Raw genomic sequence first — 15,627 nt, forward strand, 5'->3', positions numbered from 1 at the left:
AATACTTGTCTTGAATGCGACGGTGGGTGCGAGAAAACCCTAGATGTCCAGCTGTCAGCTCGTCGTGTGAAGCCTGAAGGATTTCTTGCACAGTCTTGCAGGTACAAGAAGGTAGGCTGTTTTGTTCGCTGCGAAGTTCTTCATGAGGACATCATTCTGTGCTCAGAAAGATGGTGGGGGTGAAGAAACCTTGACTTCCAAGTACTTGATGAGGCGTTTTAGGTCGGGGTCCGAGCGTTGCTGCTGAGCAAGAGCTGGAGCTGATGGGTTCCAGGAAGGTGTCCTCATCGTCGTCCGGCAGCAGTGCATCTATAGGGGCTCCGGCAGGCATTTGGCATCAGAGTGCTTGCGTCCGGACTCGTAAATGCCGGTGATGTCAAACTGCTGGAAGCACAGGCTCCTCGTGCGAGGCGGCTGGAAGGGTCCTTCGAACTAGCTAACCAGCACATTGTATGCTGATCACTGACCACCTTGAACAGTCATCCGTAAAGGTAGGTACGGAATTTCGACGTAGCCCAGATGATGGCAAGGCACTCCATCTCAGTTGTCGAATAGCTAGCCGCAGCCTTGGACAGGGAACGGCTAGTGTATGCGATTACTTTCTCCAGTCCGTCAGTTTTTTGAACGGGGAAGGCGCCTAGGTCCACGCTGCTTGGGTCGGTATGAATTTCAGTCTCGCCGTTTTCATCAGAGTGTGCGAGGATCTGTGGGGACTGTAAACGACACTGAAGTTCCTTGAAGGCTTCCAGTTGTGGCACTTCCCATTGTGGCACATCTGCCTTTGTTAGGTGGGTCAGAGGCTCGGTGATGCGCGAAAAGTTCTTGGCAAATCGTCGGTAATACGCGCTCAGTCTGAGGAATCTGCGCACAGCTTTCTTATCAGCCGGTGGAGGAAACGGTGCGATAGCAGCTGTTTTCTGCGGGTCTGGGCGTACTCCCTCCTTGCTAACGATGTGGCCTAGAAACAGCAGCTCTTCATAGGCAAAGTGGCACTTCTCTGCTTTCAAGGGTAGTCCAATTATGTCTAGTACTGTTCGAAGACTTTTTAGGTGCTCTTCAAAGTTCGAGACGACGATAACGACGTCGTCTGAATATACCAGAAAAATTTGCCACTTCAGGCCTGCCAGCACTGTATCGATTACGCATTGAAACGCCGCTGGTGCGGAATGGTGACCAAATGGCGTCACCTTGAACTTGGAAGTGGCCATCCGCAGTGATGAATGCGGTCTTCATGCGATCTCTTTCATCGACCTCAATTTGCCAGTAGCCACTCTTGAGGTCCATCGATGAGAAATACTTGGCGTTGCAGAGCCGGTCCAGTGTGTCGTCGATGCGAGAGAAGGGAAGACGTCCTTCTTTGTTATGTTGTTCAAGTGGCAGTAATCAATGCAGAATCGAAGTGCTCTGTCTTTCTTTCTCACTAGAACAACCGGTGCCGCCCAGGGGTACTTTGAATGCTGGATGACATTGTTGGGAAGCATTTCTTCCACTTGGTCCCAGATGGCTTGTCGTTATCACGCCAACACATGGTAGGGGCTTTGGCGGAGAGGTCGGGCATGCTGATTGGTTATAATGTGATGCTTGGCAGTCAGCGTTTGTCTGACCTTCAGGGATGACGAAAAACACTCGCTGTAGCTTCAAATCAGATTGCGGATCTGGTGTTGTCTGTTCCAGCACAGGGCTGGGTTGATGTAGAAAGTAGGCAAGTTCTCTTGGTCAGGCGACTCTTCTGCAGATTGGTTGGAGAGAGCAAAGGCGTCTCGTATGTCGGATGTTTCGTCTAAGAAAGCAGTCTTCATTCCTCTGTTAATGTGTCAGTATTCTTCACTGAAGTTAGTCAGCGGTGCTTTGATTTTGCCATTGCGGAAGTGTGCGGTGCCTCTTGTGATGCTGATTCCTCGGTTCAGAAGCAATTGCTTGTTCCCCTCGGTGATGGCTTCAGTGTTATTGGCTTTCGTGGTGCTTACGATGACGCTTGAGCGGGGTGGGATGCTAACTTGTTCCTCCAGGACACTCAGGGCAACGGGATTTTCCAAAGTTCTCATCGATGGGATGGCCTCGTCCATGGAAAGCGTGATCAGCTTGGATTGCAGGTTGATGATCGCCTTATGCTCACTAAGGAAATCCATGTCCAAGATCACTTCACAGGAACATTGCGTAGCACAGCAAAGGTAGCAGGATAGGTATGTCCCTTGACAGTCACTCGCGCTGTGCATCGTCCTGATGGCGTAATGACTAGGCCTCGCTTGGTGCGAATTTGTGGGCTGTCCCAAGCGGTCATGACTTCCCTCAGCTGCGCAGCGAATGTTCCATTCATCACCGAGTAATCGGCTTCTGTGGTATAGTGTTGCAGCGCCCCTTTAAGATAAGCAGTCTTCATTGAATGTGCGCAGTAATGCAAGTTAGTTTCCTTGGGCAGGTCCTGCACCATGGTATGGCATACCTGCTTCGGGAGACACTCCCTGCAGACATCTTGCAGCACCAAGTAAACCTGAGGCTCCGCATCCCCTATGTTAACTGCTGTAGGTGCGGTTGTATGCATCCAGTGCGTAGATATATTAAAAATGCGTGTTTGAGTGCAAAATTTTCAGTGTTGCTCTAAATATCTACTGCCAGCAGTGCTCAGTAAGTTTCCTTGCTGCTGTGACTATCAGCTGGCCTTTGCTGTTTCAAATAAGTAATTTTAATGCAGGAGTGTGAAGGAGCTCGTTTCACTGAAAATCCGGTGTCGGCGTTGTTGACTGTGAGCGAAAATTCCTCCAAAATTTCCCAAAGAAGCTAGGAGGCAGGTGGGCCACCTAGGTCACATAAGAAGTAACCTTGTGGTGTCATCACAGCCTGCCCACTGGATTGTGAGCAAACTGAACACCGTGGCAGGTGGTAGTTAAATTAATTATTGGTTTGCTCTGGAAGAGCAGCCTAGGTTGTGCAAGCCCTACTAGTGATAGCACCTGCCATTGCAGGGTAGTAGCGCATTGCTTAACTGCTGCGCCACTGCGTCAGGAGTGGTATGAAGATTCCCATAGATCTCAAAGGAGAATGACGAATTCTAGATATATCAGCATTAACCCATCAAAGTTTTCGTGTCATACCCTTAAAGGGGCTGTGAAGGGGGCTCTAATAAAGTTGCGGCATGCCAGGGATATTGAAGCACGCCACTTAACGAATAGTGTCAAGCAAGGATTTTTTTAAATGCGCTTTGTAAAGCTGAGTTATCTGTAGTTAAAATTTGAATTTCAGCGTCTTCGCCCCTTTCCCTCTCCTCTTGTCACTTCTTGCACGCTGGAAGGTAGGCACTCCTTCGCCGACCCCCCTCTGGGAGCGGAGCTTCCCGACCCGCCGGAAATAAGCGGCTTATTGGCCGCGGTAGCTGCCTGACATCTGAAAGAATCTAACCAATGGCCACCTCTCACCTTGTCTACGCAGATGCGGGGGTCGGAGAAGGGTGCGAGTATGAAAAAGTCACCGGGAAGGGCTCGCCAACTTTGACGCGTGATTGTGGGTCGTCTGCTGCGTGTAGAAGAGTATTATTTGGCTCTGGTTTTCATGACAACACAGTGCAGTGATTAAGTGAGTTAATGTGCTCTCCTCGGAAGGCGTTTCAGAGCCCCTTTAAGGCGGAGCTTAAGTGTCCCCTCCAATTTTCTTTTTCTTTTATATATTTGTGGCATTGTGCATTCTTTTAAGTTCTTCTGGTAGAAGTACCAATAGTCAGAGAAGCCATAAATGCTAGAATATATTTGCCAGACTTTGTCATTTAGATTCTGGTGGCACAATTCTGGTGGCATATTGGACAAGTTGGTGTTGGAGCCCATATCTCATGGTATTGCTCAGTGATGGTGTTGCATGTGAAAATACCTGTGATGGGTGAAATGCTTATGCTGCTAGCTACGCAGTTATAAAACTCGAACACAGTGCAACATCTACTCATTTACCGACGCTGCTAAGGCTGTGATGCAGACTGTTGCAATGCATGTTCATTTTTCCAGTCACTAGTGGAAATTACACTTGAAACAAAATAGAACAAGAAAGAATTGCTTCAGTTGTAAAGCACAATTTATATGTCAATCAATGGCAGGTCTTATGGCCCTAGGCTGGAAAGTAGGTAATATATGAACATATTGTGAAAAAGGGTAACATATTGCACAGTTGCTCACAAAGTCTCCAGCAGTTGCACACTGCAAATGTTAGCTTTGCACATCCTCATTTTTCTTGGCATTACAACCGTAAATGCACTGCACACTGCCATTAATTGGTATAGCTTTACAATACGCAATGACCTTTTCTTCATTCTAAAGAGACTTCCCCTATGCTCCTTGGTTACAGTGACTGTTGGGTTCCGTCATGCATGTCATAACAAGCACCTCTTTCCAGTCCCTTGTCTGCTGAATAATTCATCAAGGGCCTCTAATCTGGCAGTCTTGGTGCTATAGGTAGCATAAGAGGGTTTCGCACAGCTTCCTCCCTCACCATTCGACCACGTTCTTATGTGACACTTGCGGCAATACAGGACGTACTACGTCCGTCACGATGTACGAGGGTCGCACTAGTGAACATTCTCAAGGTTCGCTTACAATACATATAAATACCCCCCGAAAGCGGAAGATTGGACAGCTGCCGCAGTAGCTCAGTTGATAAAGCACTGGACGCAAAATTCGGAGGTTATGTGTTCAGATGCCCCTGGCGGCATGTGGTTGTTTTTTCTTCTGCTTTTATTAATCTCCCATTAATAAAAACTACAAAATTAATTTTTTTAAAAAGACATCTTCTATGGTTCTTGGTTTTGGTGACAGTTGGCTTCCGTCATTTATGTCATAACGCGCACCTCTTTTCATTCCCCTGTCTGCTTTTGTTCATTCTGTATTTTGTGTTTGCATTATGTATTTAGAAGACCATTGTTATGTCTTATTGTTGAAAATTATTTGCAGCTTGGTGGCCTCCAGTTTGACAAGGAACTACGGTACCTGATTAGCTACATGACATCTGTCACTACATGGTCAATTAGAGACAAATTTTCTAGGCTGTCACAGATTTCTACTCTCTTGAACAAGGAAATGGTGAGTAGACTGCAAAAGTTTTTGTGTTGATTCACTCAGCTCACTTACCTTTGCAAATCTTTCATTTAGATTTTGTTTTGTCAGCTTGCTGACAATAGATTTTTACATGCCACGTATACACTTGAGCTATGAAACATGCCAGAGATGAGGGCTCTGGGTTAGCCTAAATCACATGGCACTTTTTAACATGCACTGAAATATTAGTACAGGAGTGTTTTTATATCTCACCGCCATGAAAATACAGCTGCAACAGCTGGGATCGATTGTGAAACCTCATGCGCAGGAGCAGAGTACCCACTGTAGCAGGCGTTGATCAGCTTCCAACAGAACTTCTAGGCAGTACTTGCAGCATTATACTATGGCAGTTTGTCACCACACAACAGCTATTATGTAATCACTCTGTTTCCTGTTTGCCACAATTTAGCTTTAAGTTTAGCTTTATTGTTCCTCCAAGCAAAAGTGTCTGTAAGGTCACTTCATTACAGCTTCTTATGCCATCATTGAGCGATAGATAGAAATTGGCTGTTTAAATGTATCTGTGGCTGTTTAAATGTTTCTCAAGTTTTTATTAATTTTACATATTGATACAAAAGTTGCACAAGATTCTTTAGCAAGGAGGCTATCGTAAGCATGCAGAAAACATTCATGTCAGCCGCCGCGGTGGCTGAGTGATTATGACGCTCGGCTGTCGGCCCAAAAGACGCGGGTTCGATCCCGGCCGCGGCAGTCGAATTTCGATGGAGGCGAAATTCTAGAGGCCCGTGTGCTGTGCGATGTCAGTGCACGTAAAAGAACCCCAGGTGGTCGAAATTTCCGGAGCTCTTCACTACGGCGTCCATCATAGCCTGCTCTCATAGCCTGAGTCGCTTTGGGACGTTAAACCCCCATAAACCTAAACCTAAAACATTCATGTCGGAGTGTGAAGCCTACTGTCAGAAATGCAGCTCCCTATGCCACATTCAAAGGTTTCATTTGAAGACTGAATAACAAAGGAGATCTGCAGCCTCCTGTAAATGCTGCATAGGAGTGCTGCATTGCTTTATATGCTCAGTCGGTTCCTGTTGCGCTGAGCAGAACATCTATTTTCGCGGGGTTTTTTGTTTTTTGTTTTTTCAGAATCACGCTAAGAGATAGCTACTGTGGATCAGTGGCTGAGTATTTTCTTACTAAATATATAAGTGTGTTTAGTACCTGGCTGCTGTGACTGCGTTTTGATAGGAACAAAGCATAATAATGTGCATAGTGTGAGAGTCTCATTTTTGTTAGATATCAGTGGATCAGTATGATATTGCCACACTGCTCACATTCTGCGAGCGCCGCCATGCGGCCGAGCGGCATTACTGGGCTCGTGTGGGAGCGAAGAAGAGGACGTTCCCGTTCGAACGCGCGCTGCTGGGTTTCTGGCCTTCGGATTAAAAAAAGCCCCTTTTCGTGCCGCCCTACGTTTGTCGGCGACATTTTGGTGGAGCCGCTGGGTATCGTTCCATGAACGCTCACCCCGAGGGCAACTCTGACGCTGATCAGCGACGCTTGGACACAACACCCGTCCACAAAGCGAGCCGCCGCCTGCGAGGCCTGCAACCTCAGTGTCAGCCACTGACGAGGCCGGTGCGTACCATGACGTCTACTACAGGCAGTCAGACAGGCCAGCCTTCCGGCACTGTCCCGCCCGTTGTAGTTCTCACCCCTCGCTCACCACCATCCTTCCACGGCGATCGGTTTGAGGACGTCGAGGACTGGTTGTCCAGCTTTGACCGTGTGGCCACTTTTAACCAGTGGGACGACGACCGAAAACTACGAAACGTCTATTTTTCGTTCCAAGACTCTGCGAAGACATGGTTCGAGAACCATGAGGCATCCTTTACGAACTGGGAAGCGTTCCGCCGTCAGTTGCTGGCTACCTTCAGCACAAACGCACGCAAGGAAAATGCCGAACTCGCCCTTCGCACCAGGTCACAGCAGGCGAACGAAAGCGTCGCTATGTTTATTGAAGACATGGCACGTCTTTTCAATCGGGCTGACCCTGCCATGCCAGAGGCTACCAAGGTGCGCCACCTCATGCGTGGTGTGAAGGAGCAGCTCTTCGCTGGCCTCATACGCGACCCACCAAGAACCGTCGCTGACTTCGCAAAAGAAGCCACAGGCATAGAACGTTCCTTACAGGAACGCAGTGCACAGTACGGTCGTCCGGGAAGTGTTGCGGCCAGCAACTATTGTGCGTCCCTGCCAGTCGCCGGGGACGAGGCTCTTCGGGAGCTTGTGCGGAGTGTAGTTCGCGAAGAACTGCGCAACCTCCGCTTAGATGCTCCACCTGCCAGTGTTGCAGCTGTAGCCGATGCCGTCCGCGAGGAAATTCGGCGAGCAGTCCAGCCACCACCGGCACCACAGCCGGAGCCTTACGCCAGCAGCTACAACGAAGCCCTACGGACACCGCAGCCGGAGCCGTACATCATGAGCTACAGTGAAGCTCTGCGGAGACCTGCGCCAGTTCCACATGCGTTCCGCCCTGCTGCCGAACAAACGCAGGGGTACTTTCCCTCCGCCGAGCTGCGTGACCCGCACCCTGTTCGAAAAGCTGATGTGTGGCGCACACCCAACAACCGGCCACTATGCTACCACTGCGGGGAGCCCGGTCATATCCTCCGCAACTGCCCCTACCGGCGGATGGGATTAAGAGGATTTCCACCAAGCGCACCTCGACCGCGCTATGGTGAGAGACCGCGAGACATTGAGCAGTACCTGGCCGATAATGTGCTGCCCTCAACGCCTCCACGACGCTAGTCTAGGTCGCCGTCTCCAAGACGAGTTCCTCCACCCAGTCATGCACCATCATCTGGCCAATTCAGAGGCACGTCTCCCCGCCGGGAAAACTGAAGACGGCGTCCTCTGGGGGTGGGGCCGCCGCTGCCGCAGACAGTGAACAGCCTCCATCCGACGATTTTATGTGACGACCCCACCCGCCGACCTTAAAAACGATCCCGCCGCCGACCTCTCCGACGACCTCAGCGACGACCCCATCGACGACGGCACCAAAAATCTCGCCGACAAATTGTCAAACAATTGTTTCCGCCGCCGAAATTCTTGTTGCCGCCGATGGCTATGACGTATCTGCACTTGTCGATACCGGAGCCGACTTTTCTGTCATGAGTAGTAACCTAGCCGCAACCCTCAAAAAGGTTCTAACACCTTGGCATGGGCCGCAGATACGCACAGCTGGTTGCCATGTGGTAACGCCGGTTGGCGTCTGCACCAGCCGTATAAAGATCCGCGCTGCAACTTTCACTGGCTCCTTCGCCGTGCTACGAGAGTGCTCTAAAGAACTGATTCTCGGCATGGACTTTCTTAAAGAGTATGGGGCGGTAATCAACCTGCACAAGCAATTGGTATCGTTTTCGACACAGCGAGCCGTTGATACCGACCCCGAGCCGCACAGAGCACCATTACGCATCTCTGATGACCACACAACGATACCGCCGAGAGCAAGCAAGTTTGTCACAGTCCAGTGTGATACCAGCTCCGGTACTCGGGGCATTGCCGAAGCGAATATGTCGCTGCTACTGTCTCGGCAAGTTTGCGTTGCTCGCGCCCTTGTCGACCTTGTTCACGCGCGTACCACGCTCTTAGTGACCAACTTTAGTTGTGAACCCCAACATTTGACGAAAAACACGGTGATTGCCCATTTTGAAGAACTTGGCGAGCATGCCGGCCAATGTGCCTTATCGACAACGGCCCCCGAAATAGCTGAACAGGACACTGCAACAGCCATTAGGACTGACGTGAACCCTGACCTTCTGACCAATCAAAAACGCCGCGTGAAAGCCTTATTGACTCTTTCCGCGACTGTTTTGCATCAACATCCAAAGTTCGCCAGACGCCAATAACTAAGCACCTTATTATCGTCGACAGTGACCAGAGACCGCTATGTCAGCGTCCATATCGTGTTTTGTCGAAGGAGCGCGATGCTATCCGCCGCCAAGTTGCCGAAATGCTCTACGACGACGTCATACAACCATCGACGAGCCCCTGGGCGTCGCCTGTTGTTCTCGTCGCAAAGAAGGATGGCAGCCTACGGTTCTGTGTAGATTATAGACGTCTCAATAACGTTACCAAAAAAGATGTCTATCCACTGTTGCGCATTGATGACTCATTAGACTGCCTCCGCCATGCTACCTACTTTTCGTCACTCGACCTTCGTAGCGGTTATTGGAAAATCGAGGTCGACGAACGTGACCGAGAAAAGACCGCCTTCGTTACTCCTGACGGACTGTACGAATTTAAGGTGCTTCCTTTCGACTTGTGTTCAGCCCCTGCGACGTTCCAACGTATGATGGACACCGTACTAACTGACCTGAAGTGGCAGTCCTGCCTTGTCTATCTCGACGACGTCGTGATTTTCTCCGAGAGGTTCGAGGAGCACCTGAAACGTTTGCGTGCCGTCTTCGAAGCAATTCGTTCTGCGGGTCTGTCTCTCAAGCCTGAAAAGTGCCACTTCGCATTTCGGGAGCTCAAGTTTCTTGGCCACATTGTGAGTGCTCAGGGCGTTAACCCCGACCCAGAAAAGACCGCCGCCGTTGCTGCATTTCCCCAGCCAACAGATAAGCGAAGCTTGCGGCGTTTCCTGGGGCTTTGCGCCTATTATCGGAGGTTCGTTCAAAACTTCTCCAAGCTCGCAGAGCCGCTGACTCGCCTGACAAAAGACTCTGAACCCTTTTTCTGGGGCCAAGATCAGGAAAAAGCTTTCATAGAGCTTAAGGCCCGCCTCCAATCTACACCTATCCTTGCCCACTTCGATGAGCAGGCCGACACGGAACTGCACACAGATGCCAGCAATGTGGGCCTCGGTGCGGTGATTGTGCAGTGGCAAGACGGTGTGGAACGCGTGATCGCATACGCAAGTCGCACTTTGTCCCGTTCCAAAGTGAATTATTCCACAACGGAAAAGGAGTGTCTCGCTGTTGTGTGGGCAATCACAAAATTTCGTCCATACCTGTACGGCCGCCCGTTTTGAGTCGTCAGCGATCATCACTCCTTGTGCTGGCTTGCGAACCTCAAAGATTCATCGGGGCGACTTGCATGGTGGAGCCTTCGGTTGCAAGAGTTCGACGTCACCATCGTGTATAAGTCGGGTCGGCAACATAGCGATGCAGACTGTCTCTCCCGAGCTCCTCTTCCGTGCCCACCAGATGAGTCCGACGACGATTCTGCTTTCCTCGGCGCTGTCACCACATCCGACCTTGCCCACCACCAGAGGGCCGACTGCGAACTGCTGCCTCTAATCGAGTACCTTGAAGGAACCGCTCCGTCTCCGCCCAGACTCTTCTCGCGCGGACTTTCGTCGTTTTGCTTAATAGATGGAGTCCTCTACAAGAAAAACTACGGTCCGACCAACACTGCGTATCTCCTCGTTGTCCCAACCGTGCTTCGTAAGGAAGTTCTCGCTGCATGCCACGACGACCTTTCTTCTGGCCACCTCGGTTTTTCCAGAACATTGGGACGCCTCCGCCACAGGTACTACTGGCCACGGCTTGCTGCGGTCGTCCAACGCTACGTTTGAACCTGCCGTGAGTGTCAACGACGGAAGGTACCACCGACAAAACCGGCCGGCCTTCTGAAGCCAATTGATCCACCGCAAATCCCATTCCAACAAGTCGGCATGGACTTACTGGGCCCATTCCCGGTGTCCTCCATGGGAAACTGGTATATTGTTGTTGCCACGGACTACCTAAGCCGCTATTGTGAAACCAAGGCTCTTCCCCGTGGCACCGCGGCTGAAATTGCACAATTCTTTGTTCACCACATCGTGCTTCGCCACGGCGCCCCCGTGGTTGTATTAACTGACCGGGGAACTGCGTTTACGTCGGCTCTTACACACGAGGTCCTCCATCTTAGTGGCACCAGTCATAGAAAATCGACTGCTTACCATCCTCAAACGAATGGACTTACTGAGAGGCTGAACAAGACCATCACAGATATGATGTCTATGTATGTCGACGCTGACCATCGCAACTGGGACGAAATACTTCTCTACATCACGTTTGCGTACAACACCGCCCTCCAAGAAACGACGCGCTTCACCCCCTTCCGTTTGGTGTATGGCCGAGATGCCCTGACCATGCTTGACGCCATGTTGCTCCCGGATTGTACCCCCTCGTCTGTCCCAGGCGCTGACCAATTCGTTCGCGATGCAGAAGCCGCTCGCCACCTTGCTCGACAACGCATTCGCCACCAGCAGACAACTGACGCCCGGAGTTACAACCTCTGCCACAGGGAGGTGATTTACCAACCCGGCGAGCACGTCTGGGTATGGAGCCCTATACGTGTGAGCGGTCGCTCTGAAAAGCTTCTGCGGCGCTACTTCGGCCCCTACGAGGTGCTACGTCAACTCAGCGATGTGAACTATGAAGTGTACCCGCAAGGAGTTGTCCGGTCTTCTCGCCCGCCCAAGTGTGAAGTCGTCCACGTGTCCCGCATGAAACCGTATTACGCCCGTTAGCCCCTCCCGGAGTTCACATTCAGTGCTGCCACCACACGCCATCGCACTTTCGGTGTCTCCACGCTCTTTATCCCCCTTGCCGGAGGCATCGAGGCGATGCCTCTTGAAAGGAGGGGGGCAATGCCACACTGCTCACATTCTGCGAGCGCCGCCATGCGGCCGAGCGGCATTACTGGGCTCGTGTGGGAGCGAAGAAGAGGACGTTCCCGTTCGAACGCGTGCTGCTGGGTTTCTGGCCTTCGGATTAAAAAAATCCCTTTTTCGTGCCGCCCTACGTTTGTCGGCGACAATATGAATTGAGCACTCTGTTATTGCACCACTCCTAGACTGCTTGGTCATTTGAAAACTGAAAAAAGAAAAAGTGCACCTGTCATGTTGCCCATTACAGTCACAGAATGTGTGTGCATGGAATATTAGCAGAAATTGTAAAAACCTTGAATCAGAGCGATTGCATGAAGTATCAGCAGTCTGCATGGTGCAGTGCTAAGTGAAACACTTTTCCCATGTCTTTTTGCACCTTTCACTCGTTTCCTCATGTCTTACTACACTCCTGAAGAACATTTACAAAATTTTGAAGATTGTTGTTGGAAACTGGACTGTTATTAAAAACTTCTCGACATAAGTGTTACACCATGAAGGCTTACTTTTTATGTATATATACCATATAAACGCGTGTAAGGGCCGCACTTTTTTTTTCTAGATTTGAGGGCCAATTTTCGGGGGTGCGGTCCATACACTCGATGTGCGAAAAAAAAAATTTAAAGAGCACACCAATGAGGGATTAAGTAGCATTTATTCTACATTCAATCTTTACTCGTGGAGTATTCCGACTCTGAGCTGGTGCTGTGCTCTGGTGCACGCTCATCCCACAAGAAGTCACGCAGCATGTCCGCTGTCAGCGTGTAGCCGTTGTTCCGCGCTTCCGTCACATAGCAGAGCAGCTCTTCTTCCAGTTCGGGAAAATTGCACGGCTTGCCTCGATAAGCCCGCTTTTTACAGCTTGTGTCCCTCAATGCATCCTTTTGGTTGCACCATCGTCGCACTTCTCAACCACGTCAAATTTCCTGCCCGCCGCACGCTTGCCGTGTTCGACAGCAAACCCAGCCGTGTAGCTATTAAGGTACTTGCCCACCATGCTAAAACTGCAGCGCTTGGTAGCAGCACGCGAAAACCACAACTCCCGTGCCTTTGACAGCCACAAAAGGCTGGAGCTGGTGATACTGATGCTAATATGGATAGCGAGAGCTTGCGGCGGAGGAAGAAGCTGACGATGATGATGATGAGCCACGGCCTCGGGTGCCATTTGTGGGCGGCACCTGGAAGCTCCTGTGTGCATGCGTCGCCTCTGCGATCAAGCGCACCATTGCTCGCAGCCGGAGCTGGCACGTGCGTTTCGAAGGCTATTCCCGTCTGGGTCGTGGAAAGTTTAGGTGCGTCCCTTACATGGATATTATTTTTTTTGTAGCAAAAGCTACATTGGCCAGGAACTCGCAGTTTCTCCATGCTCGCATTCCCACTGTGGTCACACCGCACCACGTCACCAACCACGTGACTAGTCATGTGACCAACCGCACAACTAGCCAGACAACCTAGACTTGCAATCAAGATTAACCAAGGCTAACCAAGCTATGCCTTAGCTTTCGCTGCATGTATCATGGCATAGCTGAGCTAAGCCACTGCCAATTTTTAAATATTTCCTTGGGGAAAACGGGCTGTGGCCCATACACGGGTGCGGCCCTTACACACGTTTATAGGGTATGCATTCATCACATTCTGAAATCCTTACTTCAAACTTTCTACTAAAGGACACCCTCTTAAATATTCTGCTGTGAATTTCAGGTTTTTGAAATCCTGGATATTTGGGGAACCAATGCTGGACCAATGACTTGGAGGCTTACCCCCACAGAAGTGAGACAGGTCTTGAGCCTGAGGTAAACTGGTACTACTCCTTATTGCATTATGAAACATCGTTTTATTCAGAACCAACTAGCCCAGCAGTCTATGCTTAGCACTCATTATTTCATTTTGATGAAACTGGTGCAGCATGTGAACAAAATTTTGATTCAGAAGAGCTGTCATGAGGATCCTAATTGAAAGTGTCACCACTACTACAGAAGTACCACATGTGCTCAGGCTGCTGCTTCTTGTTCCATACTGAAAACTTGCTCACTCATCCCTTAACTACACGAGTCTGTGGCATCCCATAACTACACAAGTCTGTGACGTTGAATACGATGTCTTCTCAGGAAATGTCATGTGTGCCTCTGGCTGACTCAGACAAGAAACGACCGCCAACATATCGGCCTGCTGCTGCTTCGGGGCCGTCGAGTAAAGGCTGCAGACGATTTCGTTTGCTCAAACCACGCTTGAGAGCAGCACGATCATGGCGCGCAAGTGCGTTAGTCACCTGGTTTCTTTTGTATTTCGCGGGCTTTCTTCGGAGCTGGGAAAAAAAGACGCACGCGAGGATTTCCTTATCGTAAATGGTGGAATGGGTGTTTCGGAAGGTGCTCGACAACTATTCAAATGCAATTTGTCATCTAAAGTCAATATTTATTAATTTAGATAATTAAACTTAATTAAATTATTAATTATTTGCGGAACAGAAAATTGCCTGTGGTGCGCAAGATGGCTGCCACCAATATGCAACTGGTTTCTCTCGCCTGTCTCTAATAAGCGATTTTTTAACCCTTGGCTCAAATTAGCTGGGACACCCGGTATATTGTCCCTTAGTGGCAGCAGTACCATTGGAACAAGTTATAGAAAAATTCAGTTCATTGCTGTAACTGCTGTTATGCTGACACTGGCCTGGTGTTTGGCTTTTCCGGGATGAATTTCATGAAAAATTGGTCCAAAAACACATTTGCCCTGATGCTCAATGCCGAAACTGCTTTTAGGCCATTCAATTCAAATTATCGTCGGCACACCTTATTAGCTCTCATTTTTCAGGTCACAACGCTCATATAATTGATGCAAAGCAAAAAGCCTGTTTTCCACTTTATTCGTCTATATTTTACTTACATAATTCATAGGTTTGGTTGCAATATGCCACTTGTACTTCATGTGCTTCTTTTACTGCCACTATGCAATAGTGAAGCACCTGTTTCATTTGCAATTACAGAAATGATTTCCGTCAAGAGGACATAAGATTGAAGCTTTAGTTGTATCCAACACTGAGCCTATTGTTGTACTTTGTGTCATAAAAAGGAAAGGCTGGCATTGCTTTGGCCAGTGCAGGTGACATTTAATTTTTTGTGACAGATGGTGCATAGACCAAAGTCATGCAGTGTATGAACTTATTGTGCATGATATGGAAGGTGCTAAGTACTGCTTAACTTTATTTAAAAAGGAAATAAAAAGGCCACGTGGTATTCAACACATGTCTCTTTTTATTTTATCCTCTTACATTGCAGCAATTGTATGTAGTTGATTGAGGAGCAAAGAATGTGAATGAAAGCCCATGAGCAAACTTTTGAAAGGAGGTCAAATGCAATGAAATAATTACTCCATCCTCTCGGGGAGTCTGATGGCGAATTACGCTGGCAGAACAGGAGCAGAGGCAACGAGCAGTGAGGAGCAGAGCAGTAGCACAGCGAGAGTGCGACTTCTTGCTACTCAATTGGAATGTTCCATGCATTCCAAGAGCAGCGAAAAGGCGAAGGCGTATCACGGGGCATGCCTTCCCAGCATCCCTGCCACAGCTGGCTGAAACCACGCGAATTTGTGCAGAAAGTTTATTCCGCGTTTCTGTTTGGCATTGAACCGCTGCCATGGAAATCGAGGCCAAACAGATTCTGCTTTCACTAATTAGGTGCTTTAACAGATCATTCATGATCTTTCAGTCTTAGAATGTGGACTACTCACCTCTTCATCCGAATTGGCAGACACAGTTTTCTTGACATATGCCTCAACTTCGGGTCTTTTCTGCGGCAGTGAGAAGGGTTCTTCAAACATTTTAACCTACACTTCGATGTCTTCATCACTGCTAGAGCTGCCCGAACTCGAGCCAAAGCAACTATCACTGCTGCCATCGTCCATTTCAACAAGTAAATCCACGATTTGACAACTCTTTGCTGC

The 15,627-nt window shown here is 49.3% G+C and overlaps 1 pseudogene across 1 annotated transcript in view; it reads left to right on the forward strand.

Moving 5' to 3' along the window:
- LOC144112543 (conserved oligomeric Golgi complex subunit 4-like) overlaps positions 1 to 14,926 on the forward strand; it is a 63,271-nt pseudogene extending 48,345 nt beyond the window's left edge. Inside the window, exons 16-18 of the transcript XR_013310302.1 lie at positions 4,929 to 5,057; positions 13,390 to 13,481; positions 14,672 to 14,926. The product of XR_013310302.1 is annotated as a conserved oligomeric Golgi complex subunit 4-like (transcript). The remainder of the gene's footprint in view (positions 1 to 4,928; positions 5,058 to 13,389; positions 13,482 to 14,671) is intronic.
- The last annotated feature ends 701 nt before the right edge of the window (positions 14,927 to 15,627 follow it).

The sequence above is a fragment of the Amblyomma americanum genome, unplaced genomic scaffold (genome assembly GCF_052857255.1).
Source record: "Amblyomma americanum isolate KBUSLIRL-KWMA unplaced genomic scaffold, ASM5285725v1 scaffold_408, whole genome shotgun sequence".
Classification (NCBI taxonomy): domain Eukaryota; kingdom Metazoa; phylum Arthropoda; class Arachnida; order Ixodida; family Ixodidae; genus Amblyomma; species Amblyomma americanum.